The 25232-nt window shown below is 46.3% G+C and overlaps 1 protein-coding gene across 5 annotated transcripts in view; it reads right to left on the bottom strand.

Moving 5' to 3' along the window:
* Positions 1 to 9604, bottom strand: part of TSC1 (TSC complex subunit 1) — a 51211-nt gene extending 41607 nt beyond the window's left edge. For 4 of the 5 annotated variants that reach the window (XM_087418860.1, XM_087418862.1, XM_004423608.3 and 1 more), the window contains exon 1: positions 9479 to 9566. The gene's annotated coding sequence lies outside the window, so the exon portion shown is untranslated. Of the gene's footprint in view, positions 1 to 9478 lie in introns of all 5 variants that reach the window. The other variant, XM_087418861.1, reaches the window with a different exon arrangement.
* Between the last annotated feature and the right edge of the window lie 15628 nt (positions 9605 to 25232).

Raw genomic sequence — 25232 nt, 5'->3', positions numbered from 1 at the left:
AAGTTATCTCATTTGTAAAATGAGAAGAAGAATGGCATCTACCTCCTAAGGCTATGAGGATCAAACAAGATGAAGCATCCTATAGCCCTCAGCACAGTGTGTGGCCCAGAGTATTTACTCAAGGAGCCCTGTGAGGTGGGCCCCAAGAGTAGGAACAGTGCCAGGCTCAAAGCACTAGTGGGCCTGCATTGCCTCATCACCCACCATGTTCCCTTCCCTCCCTAGGACCCTGCTCCACTAGCCTCTCAGTCTCTCAGCCAAGCCTCAGGCACCCCACTTCAGGACCACGTACATGCTGTCTCTGTGCCTGGGAGAATCGACCCCTGTCCCCCTCCCAACTAAGTCTTCACCTTTAAAATCTCAGCTTAAACATTCGCTTCATTGGAGAAGCCTTCGCTTCCCTCCACTCCTATGCTCCAGACTAGGCCAGGTCCCCTGTTAAATACTCTTAGCAGCCTATATTTCTTTGTCACTTACCGCAACCCAATTAAATAAGTGTAATTAGTTATCGAATATGTCTCCCTCAGTAGAACAGAAGTTACATCCAGGAAGAAAGAGAAGCTTATTTGGTACTTTATCTCCAGCAGCTACCACAGTGTCTGGTACTTGTTGACTGAATGACTATGAGTTAAAATATTTCTTAAACAAATGCCTAAAGCCGAATTCTGCCTTCAAAACAGCACAAACTTAATCTAATCCTTCTACATGACAAGCATAAAATGTTTGTGAATAGCTATCATTTCTCTACTTTCTTCCCCTTTTTGTCCTACTTTCCGTCCAAATTACCTCATATTAAATATCATGTTAAATATGAGTATATATAAATACATTCCAGTTTGCTTTTAAAATGTGGGCCCTTCAAACTATATTTAGGTACAGTCTGATCATGAGATTTTAAGCTCCATGAGGACAGGGACCATCTGTTTGGTCCACCAATGGACACCCAGGGCCTATTTCAGTGTCTGGCACCCAAGAGGCAAATATACCCTGTTCAGGTCAGCAAAGATTTCATCAGTTTCTTTGGTAGCCATTCCAGGGCTGAATACAAAGTAGGAAAGCTGAGCCTCATACACTATATCCACCTAATTACACAAAGCACAAAAAACCTGGAAACAAGTCCTTAAATATACAATCCTGGTCCAAGTCAAACTAGCAGACTGAGCAACTCTCTTCACAATTAAAACCTCTTGCTCCAGATGACAGGGTAATTTTATTTCCTTGTGGAGAGCATTCTAGGCATTAAACACCAACGGTCTTCAGTGGCATATGCAAGCGTGAGTGCAGTGCTGGGAGGCAGGCTTGCTTTTCAGAAAGGCCAACCAAACCATTCAGACAGGGAGTGCTCGCCCAGCCACAGCCACTCAACCAAGTACAGAGCTGGAATTAAAACACGGGAGCCTCTAATCTTTAAAATCTTAAAATCAGCTGTTAGTCTGGTGAGTCATTTAGACTTCCTCTTACAATTAATCCCAGTTGGATCTTTTACCTGAAAAAGAATATCTAAGGCAAGGGTTAAATTAGGATATACATAAGATGAGATCTTGTAGCCTGCTCAGTCAAGATCACTGTCTTAGAGGGCCCGCCCTATGGCTTAGTGGTTGGGTGCGCGCGCTCCGCTGCTGGCGGCCCGGGTTCTATCCCAGGCGTGCACCGACGCACCGCTTCTCCAGCCATGCTGAGGCCGCATCCCACATGCAGCAACTAGAAGGATGTGCATCTATGAAACACAACTGTCTACTGGGGCTTTGGGGGAAAAATAAATAAATAAAATTATAAAAAAAAAAAGATCACTGTCTTAGATAAAGGCACTGGCATAGGAAATCAGAATGTTTTTGTCTAATGCTCAACATTAAGACTTCTTAACTTCTTTACCACCATGTTAACAATGGTAATGGTAATAAATCAGCATCAATTTAATGTTGGCATATCAAACGATACCTGCAGTTATTTATATTTTAAGTGTTTATTTACTTATTCATTTATATTTAAATCCTGCCCTATGGAGGTACTGCTAGGTAAAATCATCCTGGGCAGTAAAGTGAGATGTGCATTCCTGATCAGAAGTGAGGAATGAAGGAGACTGCCCTCAAAGACGTGTACCTCTAAAGGGTATGGATGGAAACACCTGTCAGAGCATAATAGTCAATCCATGTCCTTACCTTCAAAAGCCAAATTAAAAAAGAAACACATCCCCAGACCCAGATTTTTCCTCTTTGATATCTGACCTGACCCAAAAGTTGTGTTCTCACCTAAATGCAACATTGTAATTGCACTTCTACAAGCAGTCTTTTTGAATAAAAACACAGGGTAGGTTTGAGGAAGAAGATGAGGGCTCTGTGCTTTAGTATTTTGAGATTAAACAGAAGGAACATAGGTCAATTTGTTTTCATAGTTCACCTTAATTAATTTCATTCTTTAGGTGTTAACAGATAGATGGCTTAGATACCTGGGATTACACATGAACTCCAGTGTAACAGCCATGTATAGCTGTCATTAGCAGGAACTGTACACATTTTTTCATCTCTCTGCCGTAGGTAAGATATATTACGTGCTGTGAGAGAGTTAAGAGCTATAAAACCTTTGTGAAATACTAGTGGCAGGTACCTAAAATGCCTTTAGAAAGTATTTTATCTGAAAATGTCTGTTGAATACTCAGACTTTTGGGAAACCAGTGTTGTATGTGGCCTTCTACCCCCAGGACTCCCCCGAACTGTAAATCACATGAAAATAGGGAATTACATATCATATCACCTAACATAATTTTGTGCACACTTGTCTAGGATGTAAAAACACAACTAAGGGTATACATGAAGGCAGATGTCTCCTCACTGTAACTTGTTTTCCATACTCAGGCTTTTATCTAAACAAATTCAAAGACTTTAGATACAGGTTCAAGCATGGATGGACTATTTCATTATCAAGTACAGTATAGGTAGAGCAGAAACATGACACTGTTAACAGTACAGATAATACTATTATTATGTTAATAATACACCATTACACTATTAAGTCCAGCTCTGGCTCAGGAACTCTCAGGTGATTCTTAGAGTAATATTCTATCAAGTGAACAAGGTGCCTTCAGCACAAATGCATCCAGAAAGGTAAGACACTAGTTCCAGCTCACTCTTCCTACTGCTGCACAGAAAGAAGGAGAAAGGGGTAGGAAATACTACTTAGTATGTGAGAGTAAAACAGCTGATGGCAAAACCTGCCAAAACGTGTGGTCATCTGTGATTTAAACGGTCTCTGCAGTTGTAGTCCCTCTCAAGGTCATATAAACCGGGGCAGGAGAGCTCCAGATTTTCCATTCAGAATTTTTGCCATTAGGGACCTTGAACAACTTGCTGAAGCTTATACCCTATTTCAAAGGTGAATCCTCCAGTAACTTGCCTATAGGGACAGAGCTTGATTTTGGTAACGCACAGCTCCTCTATAAATAATGGTTCTTATGTTTTGACTTTCCACTAGCGTCAACAAAATTATTTACCAAGAAAATACAGGCCCAGACAGATACCATGTATGTTTCCAAAAGTCACTATACAGAGCTTCCCCTAAAAGAAATCTGAGCAAACTGTAAGATTTCTTTAGGTTTCAAGCTCATGGGACTAAAATAAAAATATCCTAGGGAATAAAGGCACAGGGTTTGATAGTCTAGGAAGGAGATTCTCAAATGCTGTCCTCACACCAGCAACGTAAGTGTCACCTAGGGCATCCATTAGAAATGCAAATACTTGGGCCTTGCCCCAGACCTCTGAATCAGAAACTTTGCCGGGGCCAGCCCCGTGGCTTAGCAGTTAGTGCTCGTGCTCCACTACTGGTGGCCCGGGTTCGGATCCGGGCGCACACCGACGCACCGCTTGTTGGGCCATGCTGAGGCGGCGTCCCACATACAGCAACTAGAAGGATGTGCAACTATGACATACAACTATCTACTGGGGCTTTGGGGAGAAGAAGGGAAAAAAAAGGAGGAGGATTGGCAATAGATGTTAGCTCAGGGCTGGTCTTTCTCAGCAAAAAGAGGAGGATTGGCATGGATGTTAGCTCAGGGCTGATCTTCCTCACAAAGAAAAAAAAAAACTTTGGGGGTGGGGTCTTCTGGGTGATTGTGACGCCCACTAACGGTTGAGAACCCCTGGCCTAGGAAGAAGAAAGAAGGACGAAGGCAAGAAACATGAAATATACATTTAATATACATTTTATATATACTTTGAGGTTCAAAGGAAAAAAAAAATAGATAGTCCATAAACCTTGGAAAAAAGCCTAGTGGAATTCCACCAGGTGCTAAAGGTACCAGCATGGACCGAATGCCATGCCAAGCCTGACTAGCATTTAGCAACTTACATACCTGAGTTCTCCACTTTTAATTTTTTCTAATATGGCACCTAAGCTTGAATTCCCAGTGAAGTATAAAGATTCTTTCAAAATAAAAGTTTAACAAAATGATTTATAATACAGGGGCCGGCCCCGTGGCTTAGCGGTTAAGTGCGCGCGCTCCACTTCTAGCGGCCCGGGTTCGGATCCCGGGCGCGCACCGACGCACCACTTCTCCAGCCATGCTGAGGCCGCGTTCCACATGCAGCAACTAGAGGGATGTGCAACTATGACATACAACTATCTACTGGGGCTTTGGGGGGAGGGGGAAGGAGGAGGATTGGCAATAGATGTTAGCTCAGAGCCAGTCTTCCTCAGCAAAAAGAGGATGATTAGCATGGATGTTAGCTCAGGGCTGATCTTCCTCACCAAAAAAAAAAAAAAAAAGCAACATTAAAACAAACAAACAAACAAAAATGATTTATAATACAAATAGTACACAGGCCCATCTTTAAAAGACTTGGGCCTTTCCTACCTACTGGTTAAAAATAAAAAAGATTGTTTTTAATAAAGCCCAAGTCCATTTTTAATAGCAGTAATCTATCTAGAATGATCAGCTGGGCTTCAAGCTGGGTCCATGAAGTTCCAGAAGCCATATCCAAAATTTCAGATCTGTATGAATTTTTTTGGTAGTGATGGGACAGAAAGGAATATTTGGTCCATATCATCCCACAGATTTTCAGAGGGAAACTGAGGCCCCCGCAAAAGTTAAGAGCCAGTGACCCATGAGTTAGTCTATGAGATCTGCAGTTCAGCCAGTTTATCACAGTGAAAGATTAAATGCTTGGGCTCTGGAGTCAGCCCATGGGGTTCAAATCCCAGCTCAGCCACTGAGTAAGTGACCTTATGCAATTGACTTCAACTTCCTAAGCTTTAGTTTCCTCCCCTCCTTATCCTGTCTCTTAACGCTCTGCAAAGACGTAATGGGTTCACACATATAAAATACTTAGCACAGTGTTTGGCACACATGTACTCAATAAATATAAACTTTATTATAACAATATTACTACTAAACAAAATGTATTGCTGGGTACGTAAGGCTCAGCAGTCTATCCATTTAACAACTTATATTTGAAACATTGATAAAACCATTCTATAACTTAAAATGGATACACTTCGTGTTTGTTACTGTGCTCTGTAAACTACTCAGAGTAGCGCAGGTCTTAACAATTACAGACATTAAGGTCACTACATCTGTTCTTCCTTATCACTCCCCACTGGGTCTTCCATCACCAACGGAAGGGTAAAACTGTCCTTTGTCACTCAACTACTTCATAGCCTCTACCACCACTATCTTTACTTTAGAAAGTGACCTGTAAGTTCTAGGCCACTAACTACCATGTCTTGTTTTGTATCAAAGCTAGGTTTTTAAGGCACTTTACTCATTATATGACAATCTGAATTCATTCAACCTTAAAAAGTACTCTGTTACCCTTTGCTACTTTTCTGTATGGAACAAAAGTCAGCACTGCACAAGAGAAGGGACAAGAAGAAATTGGCAAGGTCCTGAGATTATATACAATCTTTTATATACATATATAATTTTTTATTCTCCCCTCCCGAAAAATAGACACTAGACATTAAATTACTTATTTCTAGCAACTATCAGCTTAAAAAGTAAATCAGAAAAATAATCTCAAATTGCTGATGGTAGACCTCTTTCAGACCAACTTAAATGGAAAAAAATGAGTATTTCATGCAAACTGAATTATATTAAACACTGAGGGGGAAAAACTCAGTGTTTGAGTATATACTAATTACATACATATTTTTTCAAAGCAAAAAGCTACAGGTTTGAATGCTATTGTGTATACTTTTCTTCCTTGCGTGCAGCTATTTAAACAACAAAACTAATACAAATAAAACTAATCTCTCAAAGAGAGATTTATAATATGAGGAACTTACAGGGAACTACCTTTTAAAAATAATGTGATATAGGGCCGGCCCCATGGCTTAGCGGTTAAGTGCGCGCGCTCCGCTACTGGCGGCCCGGGTTCGGATCCCGGGCGTGCACCGACGCACCGCTTCTCCGGCCATGCTGAGGCCACGTCCCACATACAGCAACTAGAAGGATGTGCAACTATGACATACAACCAGCTTTGGGGGGAAAAAAAAGGAGGAGGATTGGCAATAGATGTTAGCTCAGAGCCAGTCTTCCTCAGCAAAAAGAGGAGGATTAGCATGGATGTTAGCTCAGGGCTGATCTTCCTCACAAAAAAAATAAAAATAAAAAATAAAATAAATAAAAATAACGTGATACAAAGGAAAAGAAACAGGTCATCAATCAACAGCTCAGGCTAAAAGTCAGCAATTTCCTTAGTTATTATAAAGCCATTAACATTTTCATTCAATTTAGTCAGAATGTTTAACTGAAACCCCAGGAGGACTTTAAACCACAGAAATTTAGACTTAGAAATCTCTAATTTACAATCCAATTCTCTTATTTCACAGATGAAGAAACTGAGGCATAGAGAACTTAAGTGACTTGTTAAAAGTCACTTTAGAAAAGTTTGAAATGGTTGATGTTCTGCTGTATTTGGCGCATCTACATCCGAGAATATCCAATTAATTCCAGGAAAAGCTAATTTTAGTCCACTGTGGCCCTGGAACCCTAAAAAGAACATACCTGTACACCAACAAACTTTGAAAGAAGATAGAGCTGTAAGATCAAGTCAGCTGTAATTCAGAGCCCAAAATTCACTCACCACTACACATACCAGAGGTTAGAAGCTATTTTAAGCAATGCCTCTGCAATAAATTATAAATTAAAAGAAAAACAGCCAAATGGAAACTTTAAGCCAGTGGTCCTCAACCTCTGGTGCACATCAGAATCACCCATGACTTCTTCCAAACTATTTATCCAGGGTGTCTTCCAAGACCTAATATGTAGGTCTTGGTAATATGTAGGTCTACCTATTCCGGGGCCAGACATCTGTGATGGAGGTTCTGATAAACATTACTGCTTGAGATATCGTTTCCGGCAATTTCATTGTTCTGTAAACATCACATAGACAGGTATATATTTGATTTGTCCTAGTAAGACTGTTCAGTTTCTTCTCACAAATGAAACCAGGCATGCACAGAAGGCATCGTGTTACACCACGACAGTAGCAGTACCGGATGTCTTCGCTCTTAACCCAGTGAGGAAGAGTACAACTGAGTCACAGGATTTGAGACACTCCAATTTAATGAAAACAAGGAGGCTCATAGCCGCCTAGGAGTCTGTCTAACTAGGAATTTAGGAACATACCAAGTCTTCATGACACCAGGAAACGCATGAGGCAAAGAAAGCTTACATCATCCGCCCTTCCAGGCACGTGATGTAACAGTATTTTGGATAAGATATTAACTTTAGTAAGAGGATATTTTCCATTTACATCTTCTATAAATACTCTTAAGTTTACACCAGGTGGTTAGAGGAAGATTCTGCAGCTCCCAAGGGCAATAGCAAAAAATGTTTCAGTGTTTCTGAGGAGCCTCATTTGCCTGATGCATGACTGTTAAAGGTACATTTCCCTACGCAACCCTAAATCACTTTTCACATTTGCATATTCCAGGTTTACTCAGGAATGCTCAACTTAAGAATCACAGGTGGTTGCTCAGTAAATCAAGGGTTCCCAGAAGATTCGGTTTTATAATGCTTCTTGGAATTTACAGCTCCACTTTGCCAGCATGTTTGAATTCAGATAACTCCAAGCTGATCCCAAAATTATAAATCAAAGTATCTCAGAAGAGTATTATTCTATTTTAGTACTTTTACAGCTTACTCTATGTAAAGTGAAGTGCTATTTCTATGCTTTCTATAAAAAATTCAGCTAGGATTTTAGCAGGACTTCTTTCCGCTGAAAACTCCTTAGTTTTATAAAAACATCAAATACTTTCCAGCCTAATTTAGACTAACATGTTTACATATATTACACTGCCATCTCAAACAAAAGCTGAGGTCCATAAGCAAGTGCAGCCCTCTTCAAAATTACACACACAGGCACTGGAGCACAAACTTTGGTCAAGTGATTAATTCTAATCACTTAATTAGAATGACAGGCCAGCTTTGATCAAATAACAGATAAATGAGAGTCATGTGAGTATAAATAATGACAAGACTATAATCTTGGAATTAGACCCCAGTTCCAGTACTGGCTCAGACACTCCTAGAGGTGTGACCTTGGGCAAGTTACCCTAATCTCTCCGGGACTCAGTTTCTTCATCTGAGAAATGGAGGTATTAATAGCGGCTTCTTCCCTTTGTCGCCAGGACCAAAAGAGATAATGATTGCAAAGCACTTCCACTCCATAAACGCAAGCCGTTGTTCTTAGGAGGACAGCCCCCCCCCAAGCCCCCCTCCCCTCAAAACACATCAAGCAAAACTCTCTAACAGGAAACACAAAGAAAGAGCTTTCAATCGAAAGGTCTCCTCACTGCAGGCTATTCGTCCTCCAGTTCCTCAAATGAATGAATGAGCATCTAGGAGTGGCTCTGCAAATAGCTGTCTCTTAAGAATCACCTCTGCTGACTTTAAGGTAACTAACTGTCCTTCACCGTCAATTACACACCCACAAGCACACCCGGAGCGAGGCACTCCAGTCATGCAAATTTCAGCGGAAACACTGAGTCCAGGCGATCCTTGATGCTCACAGACAGCCTCCATTCATTCTCCCCCCACCCCTGACCCCTCTCATCAAGCCTTGGGACCAGCCCCACCCCCCGGCCCTTCCCCTCCAGCTGAGGGGTTCTCCTCTGCCCTCCGCACCCCCGCGGAAACCTATCACCTCGCCAAGTAAGGGGCTGGCGAAGGGGCCCACCTCACACCTGCCCTCGGCACCGCGGCCCGGGGGTGCAGCCGTCCCCTCGGCCGCCGAGGAGGGGCGAAGTGCCAGCTCGGCCCGCCTCTCCTCCCCAGGGACCCGGTAGCCCTGCCGGGCCCCGCCGGAGAGAGCGCGTAATAACAGGGGGGGAGTAGCTCTTAGATCCCCCCTTCCCGGGGTCTCCTCCCCAGCAAGTGAGCCCCTTGCCCCAGCCCTCCGGGGCCTCCCAGACTAGGGTGACGGTGCCAGGGCTGCCCCGAGAAGCCCCCATGAAAACGAGGGGGCGACACCCCCATACTCACCCACCGTCTCCTCCCCCTCAGCTGTTTACCTCACAGTCCCTCCAGCCTACAGGGCGCCGCCATCTTGGACGTACAGCACCTCCCCCCGTCGTGAAATGTCCACGGCCGACTGCAGCCTCCGCCACGAAAAAGAGTCCACAGCGGGGTCTCGCCTCCCCCTCGAACCCAGGGACAGGTGAACGCGGTCGGCAGCCCCTTTGGACGAAAGAGGCCATTCTGCTCATTACTGATGACGCGAACCGGTCGAAAAAAAACCAAGGAGAGTTTGTAAGGTAGGGGGGCGGGGACAGGCGGAAGGATCCCGAAAGGAGGCCGCTGAGAGATCTTGTGACTCCGAAGGAGGCAAAAAGAAGGGCCGGCGCGGCGGGAGGAGCCACGCGAGAGAGCGAGGGGCGGGGCGGCGGTCACGTGGCCAGGCCGGCCAGGCGGGAGGGGCTGTGCGAGAGGCGTAAACAAGTTCGCCGGGCTGGGTGTGGTTGGTGTGCCTGCTGCTGGACCCGGGGTGTTTTTCTCCTTCGCAGACCCAGTTTCCCGCTAGGGTGGGCTTGTGTCCCCGGCCACAGAGCTGCGATCCTTTTCCCACAGAGCCACTGGGGCCCGCCTGGGTGAAGGGTCTGCATTGGAGCCTTAGAGGAGTGGCAGGCAGCTCACCCAGGGAAGGAGGGCAGCGCTCACCAGGGCAGCCCTCTTTCTTTTGCACGGTATTTGCAGAAGCCCACCTCTGGGGCTGCGGAGAGCCACACTGACTTCTGCCCTCAGGTTGCCGACAGTTTAGACCTGATCAGGACATTTATGGAAAACCATCCTCAGCAGAGCAGGCAGCTTTAAAATCAGAACCCCTTCAGTTCCTGCTCTGCTACTTGCTAGCTGTGTAAACCTGGAAAGATTGAAGTCCTCTGAGCGTCAGTTTCTTTCTCTGTGAAATGGGTGTAATAACATCCGTGAAGTGAGGATTCAGGGAGGTAAAGTATGGAGGGTGTTCAACAGTGTCCCACACAGAGTAAGTGCTCAATAGGCGATAGTCTTTATCACGCAGGAGGTAAGATATGATAAGAGCTATGACTTATAGTAAGCAGTGTGAGAGAGCGGGTGGAGAGTGAGATGAAGTATTTGAAAAGCATTTTGAAGGAGTGGGCATCCGGCTGGGTTTTAAAGGAAAGGTAGGTTTTATAAGCCAGCCTGGTAGTCTAGTGGTTAAGATTTGAAGCTGTCACTGTAGCAGGCCAGGTCCATTTCCCCATTGTGGAACCACACCACCTGTCTATGGCTTGTCATACTGTGGTGGCTGCGTGTAGCTGTGATGCATGAAAGCTATGCCAACGGTATTTCAAATACCAGCAGGGTCACCCAGGGTGGACAGGTTTCGCAGAGCTTCCAAACTAGACAGATGGGCCTGACCACCCACTTTCAAAAAAATTGGCCACGAAAACCCTATGAAGAGCAGTGGGGCGTTGTCTGATACAGTGCCAGAAGGTGAGGGGTGGCTGAACACAGGGTTGTTAGGAGTCAGGATTGACTCGAGAGCACTAACAACAACAAATTCTATGAAATAGAAATGGGAGAGGTGGCTGGGAAGAAAAGGGCATTCCAGGCAGAAAGAACCAAAGAAGCAAAGGCCTGGAGGCAATAAATGCTGCGTGAGTTATGGGAATAACAAGGTCTGAAAAACAAGTTTTGTCATGGGAAACAGTTGGGTCACAATGCAAGGCAGCCTATGATTTAAGGGGCCAGGTGTGTGAGTGGCCAGCGCAGTAGGTGCTGTCAGGATTTGGAGAGGCCCAGCATGGTCCAGGGCTGGGCTGCTGCTAGCCTAGATGGTGCCGTTGTGAGAATTAGAAAAAGCACCCCCTCTGGGACCACCTGAGCAGAGTTCAGGCTGTGTTTCAGCCCCTACCCTCCCACCCCCAACCCTCCTGGGGGCCCTTGAGCAGTGCACAACCTTTATAACCGTGGTGGCTGATGGGGGAGGTGGGCATTGAGTTGAAGATTCCACCAATCTAACATGGTCATGGAGGCAGCTGGGGGAAGCCAAGAGTTCTTGATTCAAAGAGACCAGAGTTTGAATGCAGGTTTCTACCAGCTAACTGGGTGAGCCTTATTTTCCTCATCCGCATCATTGGGGTAAGAATAATGCCTACCAAATGGGGATTTAGGGTGGATTCAATGAGACATTGAGATACAATTTGCGTAAAGCCTAGTTCCATAAATGTTACTATGTTAACTGTGCTCATGGCCAGCATCCATCACTCCCAGGAGTTTGGTCTGCCAAATGATAAATTTTTCTGTGTAGCCACCCAAGTGTAGTCAGTGGGGTACAGAGTTGGAAAGGCTGGGGGAGAAGGGAGAGGGTACTGGTTCTCCCAGTTCCCCCAGTCCACAAGCTGTTTCACAGGAAAAGACTCCTGCCTTTGCATTCACACCAGGGCAGGGACTCAAGTGCATTCAGAGATTTCTGAGACCACCAGTGACTGGCAGAGCTCAGGGTAAGAGGTGGAGTTGGGGGCCAGGCACTGCTCCAGATCTCTGACCCAGGAACCCCCCTCCATACCCCCGACTTTCCTTGCCTCTGTGACCTCATCCTGCTGGAATGCTCTCCTCTGTGGAAGGGAGGAATGATACACGGAGCTCATCAACTGCTGGCCCTCAAGGGGGCCATAACCACATTGTTACTGTTTATACAGTGTCTGGAAGAAGAATGGTAATTGTTCTCTCGATGTGGACCACCAGGGGCTTGTGAGAAAGGCTGGAAAGAACGGCAGAGGCAGCTCTGCCACCATCTCCCGTCACTGCCCAGACAGGGCTGCCTAGATTTTTTTTTGCTTCTCTTGGGTTAATTTTTGTCATTTGCTAAATAGATGTTAATGAGACCGCTATCTTCCACACACCACCCTGGAGCCAGCCTGTGGCAGGGGCTTCCTGGCTGCGCTTTCTCCGACAGTCATGGCCCGCCTGTCTGAGTGTGATGGGAAACAAAAGGGCTGAGCCCTTGTAGGCAGGTGGTGCTGACTTGATGTATGTCATGGACATCCGTTGCATTTGTCTGTGCAGCGTATCCCCCTCCCCGGGGACAACCACAGTACCATCCCCAGGGCACAGGCACCTGGACCAGGCCTAGCCAATCTGAGATCCCCATCATCTATCCAAAGTGATTGGCCAATGGTTGGACGTGTGACTCAAGCTGGGCCAATCAGGGTGCTTCCCTGGGTCTTTATATATGGATGCTAAAAGAGAGATTTTGTCTTTCCTCTGGGATGAGGAAGCTGTGACCCTCCCCTCCCCCTCTCCTACACTAAGCTCTGAGAGAAGTCTGGCCAAAACATGGAAAAGATACAGAGAGATGGAGGCAAAGAGAGACAGAGATGGAAAGAGAAATGTAGGTTGCTATCTTCTGAATTTCCAGAATCCTTGAGGTCAGCTTCGCCCTGGTCCTCCAAGTTCCGTGAAGCAGTAATTATTTTTGCTGATGCTAGTTTCAGTTGGGTTTCTGACCCTTGCAAACAAGAGGCCTTCCAGATGCAATGAGATTTGAAGGCCTTTGAAGGAGACCACTGGTCAAAAATACCTCTCTCACAGCCTTAAGTTCATCCATTTGAGTGGTCTTCTTGTTTCAGCTTTCAAGTTTCTGTGTGGCAGCCTCCTGCCAGTCATCCCACCTTCAGTGGCCACACATCTCCTGCAGGATCGAGTCCAAGCTTCTCACAGTGGCCCCTGAGGCTCTCAACTGCCCTGGCCTCTCCAGTTTCATCATCATCCCCTCACTGTCTAGCACTGTGTCCAAATGGACTAAGACACTATATATATATATGTAGTGTGTGTGTCTCCTCTTCTTATAAGGGCACCAGTCATTGGATTTAGGGCCCGTATTAATCCTGTGTGACTTCATCTGAACTGAAATACACCTGTAAAGACCCTATTTCCAAATAATGTCACATTCTGAAGTTCTGGGTGGACGTGAATGTGGGGGGGGGGCACTATCCAGCCCTCTGCACCTGCTTTCAAGGAGCGTGGAGCCCAGCAGTTGAGATGGGAGAGGGACTGACCACACTGTGATTCAGAGTCAGGTCAGCCCAGAACCGACCTGCAAAGCACTACAGGACAAAGAGGTAGTGCTTGGAGTGATGAGGGCAGCTTACTGGTGGGGGTGGGCTTTGAGCTTTGTTTCTGGTTTAATCAGGAATTTGATCAGTGGTGATGGGGCAGGTGGGCTTTATGGGAAGAAGACCCAGCTTGAGCGAAGGCACGGAAGCAAGACCACCTAAGGCTCGTTTGCTTGATAAATGGTCAGATTTAAGATACACATGAAATAGGAGATAAGAAGGGCAGCATGGAGGGCCTCAAGCTAAATAAGAAGCCCGAACTATATCTGGAGGCAACAGGGAGCCCTGAAGTTTTGAGAGTTGAGGAAAGAAGAGGATCAAGTTGTCTGTTGAATATTGGCAAAGGCTTAATCTTCACTTTAACGCCTGCCGATTTACCTTTGAAATCCTGGGCTGTCTGTCTCCTAGGCCACCTCCTTACCCAAATTCCCCATCGGGTCCCTATACACCCCTGACAATACAAGGTGCAGGGCCACACCACACAGTTTGCTGGATGTTAAAGAGTTTCATGGTCACCGTGAGACCTTCCCCCTCCCCACAAAGCAGAAGTGTTCACAACTAGAGCTTTTGTTTTAGCTGCGCCTCCTCTGAAGAATATGCAGTGACCATTTGGAAAAAGGTGAATTTAGATCCCTACTTCACACCCTACACTGGAATAAACTCCAAAGGGATCAGAGCTCAAAGTGTCAAAAGTGAAACCATGGAAGTGCTGGAAGAAAACAACATGGGTGAATTTTTTGTAATAGGGAGTGAAGAAAACCTTTCTAAAAATAGCTAAGGGGCCGGCCCAGTGGCACAGCGGTTAAGGGCTTGAGCTTCGCTGCAGTGGCCCGGGGTTCGCAGGTTCGGATCCCAGACGTGCACTGACGCACAGCTTGTCAAGCCATGCTGTGGCGGTGTCCCATATAAAGTAGAGGAGGATGGGCACGGATGTTAACCCAGGGCCAGTCTTCCTCAGCAAAAAGAAGACGATTGACATTGGATGTTGGCTCAGAGCTGGTCTTCCTCACACACACACACACACACACACACACACACACACACACACACACAAAATAGCTAAGAAGTCAGAACCAACAAAAGAAAAGATGACCTCCAAAAAAAAGAAAATGAAACCAAAACAAAACAAAAAATCTTTTGCATGGCAAAAAATAAATAAGCAAGGTCAGAAAATAAATAAGTTGAGAAAATATTTGCAACTTAAATCACTAAGAAGGCTCCTAATATATATAATGAACTCTTAAAAATCTGTTTTAAAAAAGAAACTCAATTATTTCATAAGAAAAAAAGGGCAAAAGATGTGAACAGCAAGTTCGCAGGAAAAGAAATGTAGTTGAGTTCAGACTTCTGGCCTCCAGAACTGTGACAAATAAATTTCTGTTGTTTTAAGCCACCCAGTTGTGGTAATTTGTTATAGCAGCCCTCAGAAACTAATACACTGACCATAAAAAGGAGTTTCTGTCATTTAATATAAAACATTGCATAAATAAAAATCCATGAGTTCATAGTGATACTCAAATTTAAGGGAAAAGAATGGAGAGAGAAGAAAAAGTCCAATTATGCCAACACCTTATTATGAAAATCAACAATTAAGGAGAAAAGATTAAGTTTTTTGCACTCTAATTTTTGGAAGAACTGTGGTTCATCCACAGTTAATGAGAGAAAGCTCTTCTTTACAGAAAGTTGCCAGATAATAAATATTGAAGGAAAGATAGAATTAGAAGAATCACTATTTTGCAACCACCAATGAAATAATTGATTCAGGGAAGGACCACAATGGATGCTGAACCTATTAGGGGAAGGCTGTGGGGAACAGGATGCTGCATGGTGACCTAAGCCCTACCCCACAGACTGCTTCTTAACTCACCTTTATGATGGGGAGAGTAGGTTGTCAAGACTTTAACCAAGTCACCAAACTTAGCATCACTAAAGTGGGACAACCTGACGTGAGGTGCCTGCAATGCCATGGAGCCCCCAGCCTCACCTGCGAAGCATCCTTGCCTAAGACATCCCTAACTTCCAGTCTACATGGGATGGAGGAACAGGTTAAACAGCATCACGAGGAAACAATCAGACAAATCCAGAATGCAGGACCTTCTACCAGACTGGCCTGGGCTCTTTTAGGGAGGAAAAAAAATCAATGCCGAAAGAAAGGGGTAGGGGGTGCTGTTCTGTCATAAAGGAAACTAAAGAAGCAAATGCAAGGATCCTGATTCTAAAAGAACAACTTTAGAAGAAGATTGGGGGAAGTTGCAAAAATGTAAATATGGACTGGATATTTGACGATATTAGGGAATTATTGATAATTTTCTTAGGTGTGATAATGATGCTGTAGTTATGTGATAAGGTAAGAAATATCCTTGTTTTTAGGAGATATAAGTTCAAGTATTTATGAGTGTAGTGTCATAGTGGCTGAAATATACTTTCAAAATGTTTTATCAAAATAAAACATATTTACATATACATATATGTGCATGTAAAGAGATAAAGCATATTCGGCAAATGCTAGTTATTGTTGGACATACATGGGGGATATATGAGTGTTCATTGGACGTGTTTCATTCACTTTCCTGTTTGCAATTTTCCATAATAAAAACTTGAAAAAATATTTGAAGATCAAAAAATAGTTGGAATCCACAGTGAAGGAAAATCTGAGATCCGGATCTTGAGATGGTGAGATTCTCTGGGCTCTACATCTGGCTTGACCTCTCTGCACCTCCACTTTCCACATCTCTGAAAATGAAGGACTGGGCAGGATGGTTTGTTTTTAAATTGTGGTAAAACACACATAACATAAAATTTACCATCTTAACCGTTTTTAAGTGTATAGTTCAGTGGCATTAAGTACATTCACACTGTTGTACAACCATTGCCACTATCCATCTCCATAACTTTTTCATCTTGCAAAACTGAAACTCCATACCTATTAAATAACTCCTCATTTCCCCTCTCCTCCAGCCCCTGGCACCCACCATTCTACTTTCTGTCTCTGTGATTTTGACTTCTCCAGGTACCTCATATAAATGGAATCCTAAAGTATTTGTCCTTCTGTGGCTGACTTATTTCACTTAACATAATGTTTTTAAGATTCACCCATGTTATAGCATGTGTCAGAATTTCCTTCCTTTTAAGGCTGAATAATATCCCATTGTATGGATATACTATATTTTGTTTATCTATTCATCTGTTGATCGACACTGGGTAGCTTCCACCACTTGGCTATTGTGAATACTGCTGCTATGAAAATAAGCATACAAATCTTTTTCTTTTTTCTTTCTTTTTTTTTTCTTGCTGAGGAAGATTAGCCCTGAGCTAACATCTGTGCCAATCTTCCTCCACTTTATATTGGGTTGCCATCACAGCATGGCTGACGAGTGGTGTAGGTCCACACCCAGGATCCAAACTCATGAACCTGGGCCGCCAAAGTGGAGCACGCCGAACTTTAACCATTACACCATGGACCAGCCCCTAAATCTGTCTTTGAGTCTCTGCTTTCGATGCTGTCAGCTATACATATACCCAGAAGTGGAGTGGATCTGGGCAGGACGGTGTTAAGGACCCTCCTGCTTTCCAAATGAGCTTGTTACACGTGTGCTTTTAATACTGTAAACCACTCCTCCAACCGCTGCAGAAATGTGTTGACAGACCACTGTTCAAGGCTGTACCAACTGTAGTCTCAGGACCACTCAGTCCTCACTCCCTCCCCAGCATCTACACACATCTTTTTCTTTGGCGGAGGGGGCATCCCTGCACGCTCATGGGTTGATAAGAAGCAACAGAAGGAGAAAAATGCTCAGGGGGACTCCGATAAAACAGTAACTTGAAAACCTCTGAAGGCAGCGGATACATGCAAAATAGATGTAAATTGGGTGCAAATCCTGGTGGCTGGAAGGCTCCCTTATGTTGATTCCACCCTAGGCGTCCACAGGGCACTCCTAGTGCTGATCAGCATAGGGCCCCCTGCAATGGAAAAAGAGAGGGCTCTTTCCCAGATGGGTTTGTATTTCTAGTCCTCTGCAAAGTTGTGTGCATCATCCCGAATGTCTTTCCTAGGGCTCCTCACTTCTTCATGCGTTCCTTTAAGGCTTTGTTTCCTGGGTCTGGAGAGTGAAGTCATGCCCTGGGCCCAAAGCCCCCTGACATAGGTAGGATGTGGCAGGAGACAGGGCCTCTCCCGGATCAGCAGCCACAGCAAACTCCTGTGTTTGCGGAAATTCCCCAGGCACCAAGGCCATCCCCTGCTGGGGTGCTACTTGATGGGGCTTGGCGAGGGAGGTGAGGACCCACTGGGAGATTTTCACCCTCCTAAGGCTGGCTAAGGAACACACACACACACACACACACACACACACACACACACACACACTGCTTGTTGGGAGGAGCACAGACTTGCATCGCATGCTCACTGATCCTGTGATGTGCCAGGTGTGGTGCTGGGGAAACAGTGGGGAGTAGAGGGGGGTCCATGCCCTAGTGGATGGGGCAGATCTCCCCCACTTATCACTGTGTGGACTTGGCCCTGGTGCCTGCTGTGCCTGGCGGTTGGTTCTTGGTCAATCATATGGTCAATAATTCCAAGTGGCAAAGTGCTCCCTTGAACTAAAGGAGACGAGGCTTGTGAAGCCCCTCCACCCTATCTGGCCCAGGGTAAATGATCACAAAACTTGCATTCCTTCCTCCTCCATCTCCGCAGCCTCCGAGTGGGCTTCCTGTGAGTATCCAGAGAGAACACAAACACGGAAGTCCTCGAGAGTTTCTGGAGCAGTAATCAAATGTCAGGTGTTTCATTGATAATCAACCTGCCATGTAAATTAGCACATCCCACCTGATAGGAATCAGGCTGACACCGCCCTGGGTTTTTTTCCCCCCGACAGCTAAGGCTGCTCTTGACGGTCCGGTTTTAAGAGAAAGAGCAGAGCTCTATAGGTAGCTATTGAATCTTGCTGCTGAGAAATAACTCAAACAATTAAAGCATTTCGACATTTATAAAATGTTTTTGCATGTATTATCTCATTTGCTGCCTACACCAATGCTGGGAGAAGCATTATCCTTAGCCCCATTTTATTTTTTTTAATAATTTTATTTATTTATTTTTTCCCCCAAAGCCCCAGTAGATAGTTGTATGTCATAGCTGCACATCCTTCTAGTTGCTGTATGTGGGACGCAGCCTCAGCACGGCCGGAGAAGCGGTGCGTCCGTGCACGCCCAGGATCCGAACCCAGGCCGCCAGCAGTAGAGCGCGCACTTAACCGCTAAGCCACGGGGCCGGCCCTTAGCCCTGTTTTAGAGATGGAAAGTCTGAGGCTCTGGGGAGGCTAGTGAGCTGTCCAAGGTCATGGAGCTGGTGTGTGTCAAGACGGGGCTGCAATCCCAGGTCTGAATACCAGAATGATGCTTCCATTCCACCCAAGTGACTCGGGACACTTAGACGGTACCCGCTCTGTTAATCGCCACTGAGAGTTTATGTTTTATAAACCACAGATGAGATATCTAGATCGTAGGCAATAAAACAATGATTGCCATTAGGAAGAGTTTTCAAGAAGAGTTAGGAGGACACGGTCCTAGTCCTGGCTCTGCTTCTTAGGAGCTATGTGACCTTGGCAAGTCTCTCACTAGGCCTCAGTTTCCCCTCTGAAACCTCAGGTGGATGAAATGGGGATCTGCAGTCACCCTGGCCCTCCAGTCCTCACGGGCCTCCTGCTGCAGGAAGATGTTGGTGCCTCTGCCCTGCTCACTCGAGCTGTGACACACGTATGCCAGGAGGCCCACTTGTTGGGGCAGGGATGAGAGCCCAGAGGCTCCGGACTTCTGTTCCTCTGTGCGGCTCCCCTGGCCTGGAGGAGTCAGAAACAGCATCCAGAGTGGAGCTCAGCACCACGATGAAGAGGACATCGCGCTGAGGTCCCGCAGGTAAAGGCCCTGTGTCTTCTCTGAGAACCAAAAGCCCAGGCCCATCCCTCTGCCAGCTAAAGCCCATGCCCTGATCGCAGCTTTGGAACAAGCCTTCAACCGTGGGCCAGAGGGTTTCATTTTTGCTTGAGGAAAATTGATGGAGACTTTCCGAAGGGGATTCCTGGCTGAGTGGTCACTGTTGGGGTAGAAGGAGCCGGCAGACTTCTTGATCGTTTTGTTATTTCCTAAATCTAGAAAGAGGGTCCTGGTATGCCCTATTTGATGCCCCTGCCAGGGTGGGTGGGAGGCAGCAGACAGGAATGCAGGACCAGAACACCCCAGCTTCCCCACCGGACTTCTCTAAGCCCCTCTTTCCTGTCATGCTCCTCTGAGGCAAACCAACCGCTTTGTGAAGGGAATGCACCCCAGGACCTCGCCCCAGTCTTCCACCAGGATGTTGCCATCCCCATCTTGAGGTTCATGGAGGAGGGAGGGTTGCAGGGTTGAGCTCACAGATTGGGGGAAATATTGCCTAACTGTGTGGTACTCAACAGCAAAAGGTCAATAAAGATTGGTTTGACTGAAAAATATTACTGTATGTGCTCATGCATGTATGCATATGAGAAGGAGAGAGAAACTGGGGAGAGGGAGGAAGAAGGAGGGGGAGAGAAAGGAGAGGGAGAAAGAGGGAGAGAGAGAGGGAAAAAGAAAGGGAGAGGGAAGGAGGGAGGTAGGGAGGGAGAGAAAGAGAAACTAAAAGAATACACTTCAGGATGGAGGTGCATATTTATTTTATTCTTTCTACTCTGATCTAATATCACTTTTGTAATTTAAGCAGTAATTAGATAGATAATTTTTAGAGTTTTCAGACTAGTTTCTAGAGGAAAAGGAGGCAGGAGCGCCCTCGTGTGTCTATGCAGTGAATTGCTTCCTCCCGCGGAGCCGGAAAGCCTGGGTCATGCGGTGGTGAGCGGCCAGGGCAGTGCCATCCTGAGTCGCAGGCAGCGTTTGCAAGCGGGGCTCCCTCCACCTCAGCTGCCCGCCGCTCTTGGCAAGGAATCTGGGCTTGAAAAGAGCTCCTCAATCTCTCTGAATGACTGAGTGGCAGCAGGACAGTGGACGGGCACTTCTCTGGCGCCGAGAGGCCGTAGAGGAGGATGGCCCCAGGGTGCAGCAGGGCTGCTGGGAGCCCTTACCCCCTCCCCCAACCCCCAGGACAAGGACCACCTGGTCTGTCCTCGCGGTCCCAGGGTGGGTTCACCTACCCGGGGCGGGTGGGCTCAGCTTATGTTTGTTGCATTCTGTGGCCATTGTAAGCCAAGGCCAGAAATGTGCCCAAGGTCACATAGCTAATGCCAGCTGGTGCTGGGACCAGAGCCTGGACCCTGCCGCCCGCCCAGCACAGCACATTCACCCCCTCACCCTGCACAGAGATTCCTGAGCCCGCCTGCACTTGCCTGAGATGTCTCCACAGAGGGTAGGGGGCTCTGCACACTGCCCACGGCCCAGCCCGTGGTAACATTTATTCAGCCTGATCATGATTCCTGCAGGCCAGCGTTATCAAGGACCCATTGTGCCTGTTGCCTGCCGAGAGAGGACCCCATGGCATTCCTACCCTCAGATAGCTGTGGTCTCATTGGGAAGCAGCTGAATGCCCACAATTGACAAAGCAAGACAAGAATCCAAGGGTTGTCCTGGGTGGGCAGAGTCCTTCAGACCACAGATGACCCCAGGGATTGTGGGGAGTCTGGGAAGCCTTCCTGGAGGAGTTGAGAGCTGCATTGGGCTGCAAAGGAGTAGTCTGAAGAGAAAGAACATTCTGGACAGGGGGGCCAGGAAGGGCAAAGGCAGGAGTTGGGATTTGTTCTCCAGCAGGAAAGAACACAGCATATTCAGGTGACAATGAGAAGAAGGGCAGAAGGTGGAAGCTGGAAGCCATGGCCCCAAACACCTTTCTGACTTTATTCTGCGTGGTGACAACTGCTGTCCTTGCCCGAACCCATCCCTTCCTCGACTCTCAGTCCTGTTGGTTTTGGCAGGAGGGTCTGCCAGCCCTGGGCAATAGGAGACCCATGTCCCTCCCCCTGGCCACAGTGATTGGTGCAGAGATGGGCTTGTGACCAGCCTGGGCCAATCAGAGTCAATCTCAGGCCTCTTACTGAAGCTATCGAGAAAGGGGCTTTCTTCCCACTGGACTTTCTAAGCTCATAGACTATAGCCGGCATCAATTTAAAAGTAAATTCACCTGTTATTTTACCCTCAAATTAGTTTATTCAGGAATAGCCAAAATAATTACAATTTGGGATGTACATGCTATGGGAAACCACAGGCAAATCCAGAAATCAAAGGAGGGGAGGTGCTTTTATAGAGAAAAAAGGGTAGGGCTGCCCCGTGGCTTAGCGGTTAAGCGTGCACGCTCCGCTACTGGCAGCTCAGGTTCGGATCCGGGGCGCGACCGACGCACTGCTTGTCCGGCCATGTTGAGGTGGCGTCCCACGTACAGCAACTAGAAGGATGTGCAAATATGACATACGACTATCTACTGGGGCTTTGGGGAGAAAAAGGGAAAAAAAGGAGGAGGATTGGCAATAGATGTTAGCTCAGGGCCGGTTTTCCTCAGCAAAAAGAGGAAGATTGGCATGGATGTTAGCTCGGGGCTGATCTTCCTCACCAAAAAAAAAAAAAGATATAGAGAAAAAAGGGGAGTAGGGAGGAGCTGTTCTAAAGGAAAGTCTATTGGGGGAAAGTAACAGATCAGGGTGGCAATGGCTTCTCATTGGCTGAGCTGCACCGTTTCTGATTGGCGGGGCTGTTGTCCGGTGAGGAGAGAAATCTTCCTTCAGTAGTAAAATAGTTTTACTTCTTGCTAAAGATACAAGAGCCTGTCTCTTCCTGTTTGGTGTAATTGATGTGGTGTGATGGGATATGAGAGCTCCCCCTACAGGCCTTCCTGACTCCAATTTGGTTGAGGTTTCTTTTATTAATTTCCACAATGGTGATGTTGGTGGTTTGGCCCTAGGATAAGGCCAGCCCAGAAGAAAGCAAAGCTGAGAGATGGAGAGAGATATTCATTCATTCATTCATTCATTCTGTAAATACATTATTGATGTCTACCATATGCTGTTCTAAGCTCTGGAGATTCAGCTGTGAGCCAGGCAAATGCGACCACTGCTCTTGTAGTGCTTACTTTCCTTGTGGACAATCAGGCCAAAAAATAAATAAATAAAAAGGTAATAAATCAACAAGATATTTTCAGATAATTACAAATGCCAAGCAGAACAAAGGGTAGGCTGATGGAGCAGAAAGTGACTGGGGTGGGAAAATCCTGCTTTAGTTGAGGGCCAGGGAGGTCTTTCTGCAGAGGTGACATTTCAGCCGAGACCTGAATGAAAAGAAGGAGTCAGCCATGGGAAGATCTGGGAGTTAGGCCATCCAGGCAGAGGGGACAACAAATGCAAACGTCCTGAGACAGGAATGAAGAAGATCCAGACAATATCACTTGAGCTTCTGGATCCTACCGTGCCTGAAGCAGATGTGTTTCAGTGACATGAACTAATTGTTTTGTTGTTGTTATTAAACTAGTTTAAACTGAGTTTCTGCAACTTGCATCTGAAAAAGTGCTGTCATTTGAAAGAGTTCTGACACCATGAAAAACACCGAGTGTTAATTTCTGAAACTGAGATTTTTGTCCCATTAGGTAAAGGGAAATCGTTGAGGGTTTTTAAACCAGAGAGGAATCTACCTGATCTCGCTCCTTCTTTCTTCTCTAGGCTCATCTCTTGAATGTCCTATCCTCCCCTCCCCTTCCTTCAGTCTCCACCTTTTCCACTTATACTGGCTACTCAGTACCCTTCAGAGGTCCTGTCTCCCAGCTCTTCGCACACAGTGTCCATCTTTTTAGACACTCCTTCCTACTTTCCTTCTCCCAACTAACTCAGCCTGGCATCAACTTAGATGTCACTTCCTTCACTATCCCCCCAAGTCTGGATCCATTTCCCAATGCCCTGCGCGGCTTTGCTTACCACGTTTATTTACATCACAGCCCTAGCACCTCAAATAGTACATTTCAGGGTACCCTGTCTCCCTGCTAGACCAGGAAGGAGCTCATGAGGGCTCCTGTCTGGTTCTTGTTTGAAATTCCAGCCTCTGGTACCTAGTAGAAACTCAATAAACATGTACTAGCTAAGGGAGTGTTATGGATTGAATGTGTCCCTCCCAAACTCATATGTTGAAACTCTAACCCCCAATATGATGGTATTTGGAAGTGGGGCCATTGGGAGATAATTAGGGTTAGATGAGGTCATGGGGGTGGGGCCCCCATGATGGGATTAGTGTCCTTACAAGAAGAGGAAGAGAGAGCAGAGTGTTTTCTCTTTCTCTGTCTCTCTCTGTCATGTGAGGACTCAGCAAGAAGGTGGCTCTCAGAAAGCCAGGAAGCTTGCCTCACCAGAAGCTGAATCTGCTGGTACCTTGTACCTTGTCTTGGACTTCCCAGCCTCTGTGAGAAACAGATGTTGTTCCAGTCACCCAGTCTGTGGTGTGTTGTTATGGCAGCTGGAGCTGACTAAGACAGGGAGGAAGGAAGAGGACGGGGAAGAAGGAGGAAGCTGGCACATGGAGGTACCAACAAGAACTGTTGATGAATGCCTGAATGGATACAGGGATGCTGGAGGGATTCAGCCCGTGGGAGAGGCTAAATGAGAGCACTTCATGTCCAGGGCTGCCTGCTAACAGGATTGGTGTCAGCCCTGCAGGCTGCTCTGGAGGGGCTCCAGAGGCTGGGAGGTCCCGGGCAGCAAGGGCCTGAGTGATGCTGCGTTGGAGCCCCCAGCTGTGACTTTTGTGCCAGAGGCTGGAGGCCTGGACCCTGTTCTCCCATAGAGGGGACCCCAGGGGGCTCCCAGGAAGGCCTGCCTTTACTTCCAGGCTGGGAGCCTGGTCTAGGAAGGGAGTCCCTGAGTTGGTTACTCAAGGGGGAAGCTAAGGACCCTAATGTGGGACTACAACCTTAGAACAAGCAGCTGAACTGTATGTGCCCCATATAGCAACTTTATACTAGAAAACACCCCAAACAACTAAATAGAGAAAGGGGAAATATATTCCCCAAATAGAGAAAGCGGTTGGTGAGGTAAACTATGGAAAAATGTGAAACCATTAACTATGTTAATAAAAGCTGCAAGAGAATTTAGGAGGCACTCAAGTTAAATAACATTCAGTGGAAAAAGAAACACCTGCTGGTTTACACTGGCAAAATATGGATATGTGTGTAAAATGAAGTGAGAATGTGAAGAAATGAGGACTTAACAGAGAATTTTTTTCTTAATGTCCTTGAATTGTTTTCTAAGTTTTCTCCATAATGACAAACAGTTCCAGTTGAGTGTTGGCAATGTGCACATCCGAAGAATATTCCAGATGCTTCCACTAGTCTCTCTTTGCCAAGAAGAGGGTCTGAGGGCTGGGGGTGATTGTCTCCTGTGTGTGGCCTGTGGTTGGGCCCTGCACCCCGGCGGCATCTCGCAGGCCCTGGTGACCTCCAGGCTGGCACTCCAGGGCTAGGCCCAGCAGCAGAGACCTCGCCCCAAACCCCCCCTTTCTCCTTGTGTCGGACCTTGGACTTGCAGTTTAAGTTGGGGCTTCCTGTTGCCAGACTTGTTTTCTTTATGAGGGAAACATAATCTCACCAGTGCTGGGCTGGAAGAACATGCAAATCAGCCTAACAGTGCTCTACTTTGTGAGTTCTCATCTTATGCAAAACCTCCTGAAAT

The sequence above is a fragment of the Ceratotherium simum genome, chromosome 29 (assembly GCF_057802395.1).
Source record: "Ceratotherium simum simum isolate JZ-2026a chromosome 29, ASM5780239v1, whole genome shotgun sequence".
NCBI classification, from domain to species: domain Eukaryota; kingdom Metazoa; phylum Chordata; class Mammalia; order Perissodactyla; family Rhinocerotidae; genus Ceratotherium; species Ceratotherium simum.
The sequence above is the reverse complement of the archived record's forward strand: the minus strand, read 5'-3'. Positions and strand labels throughout refer to the sequence as shown.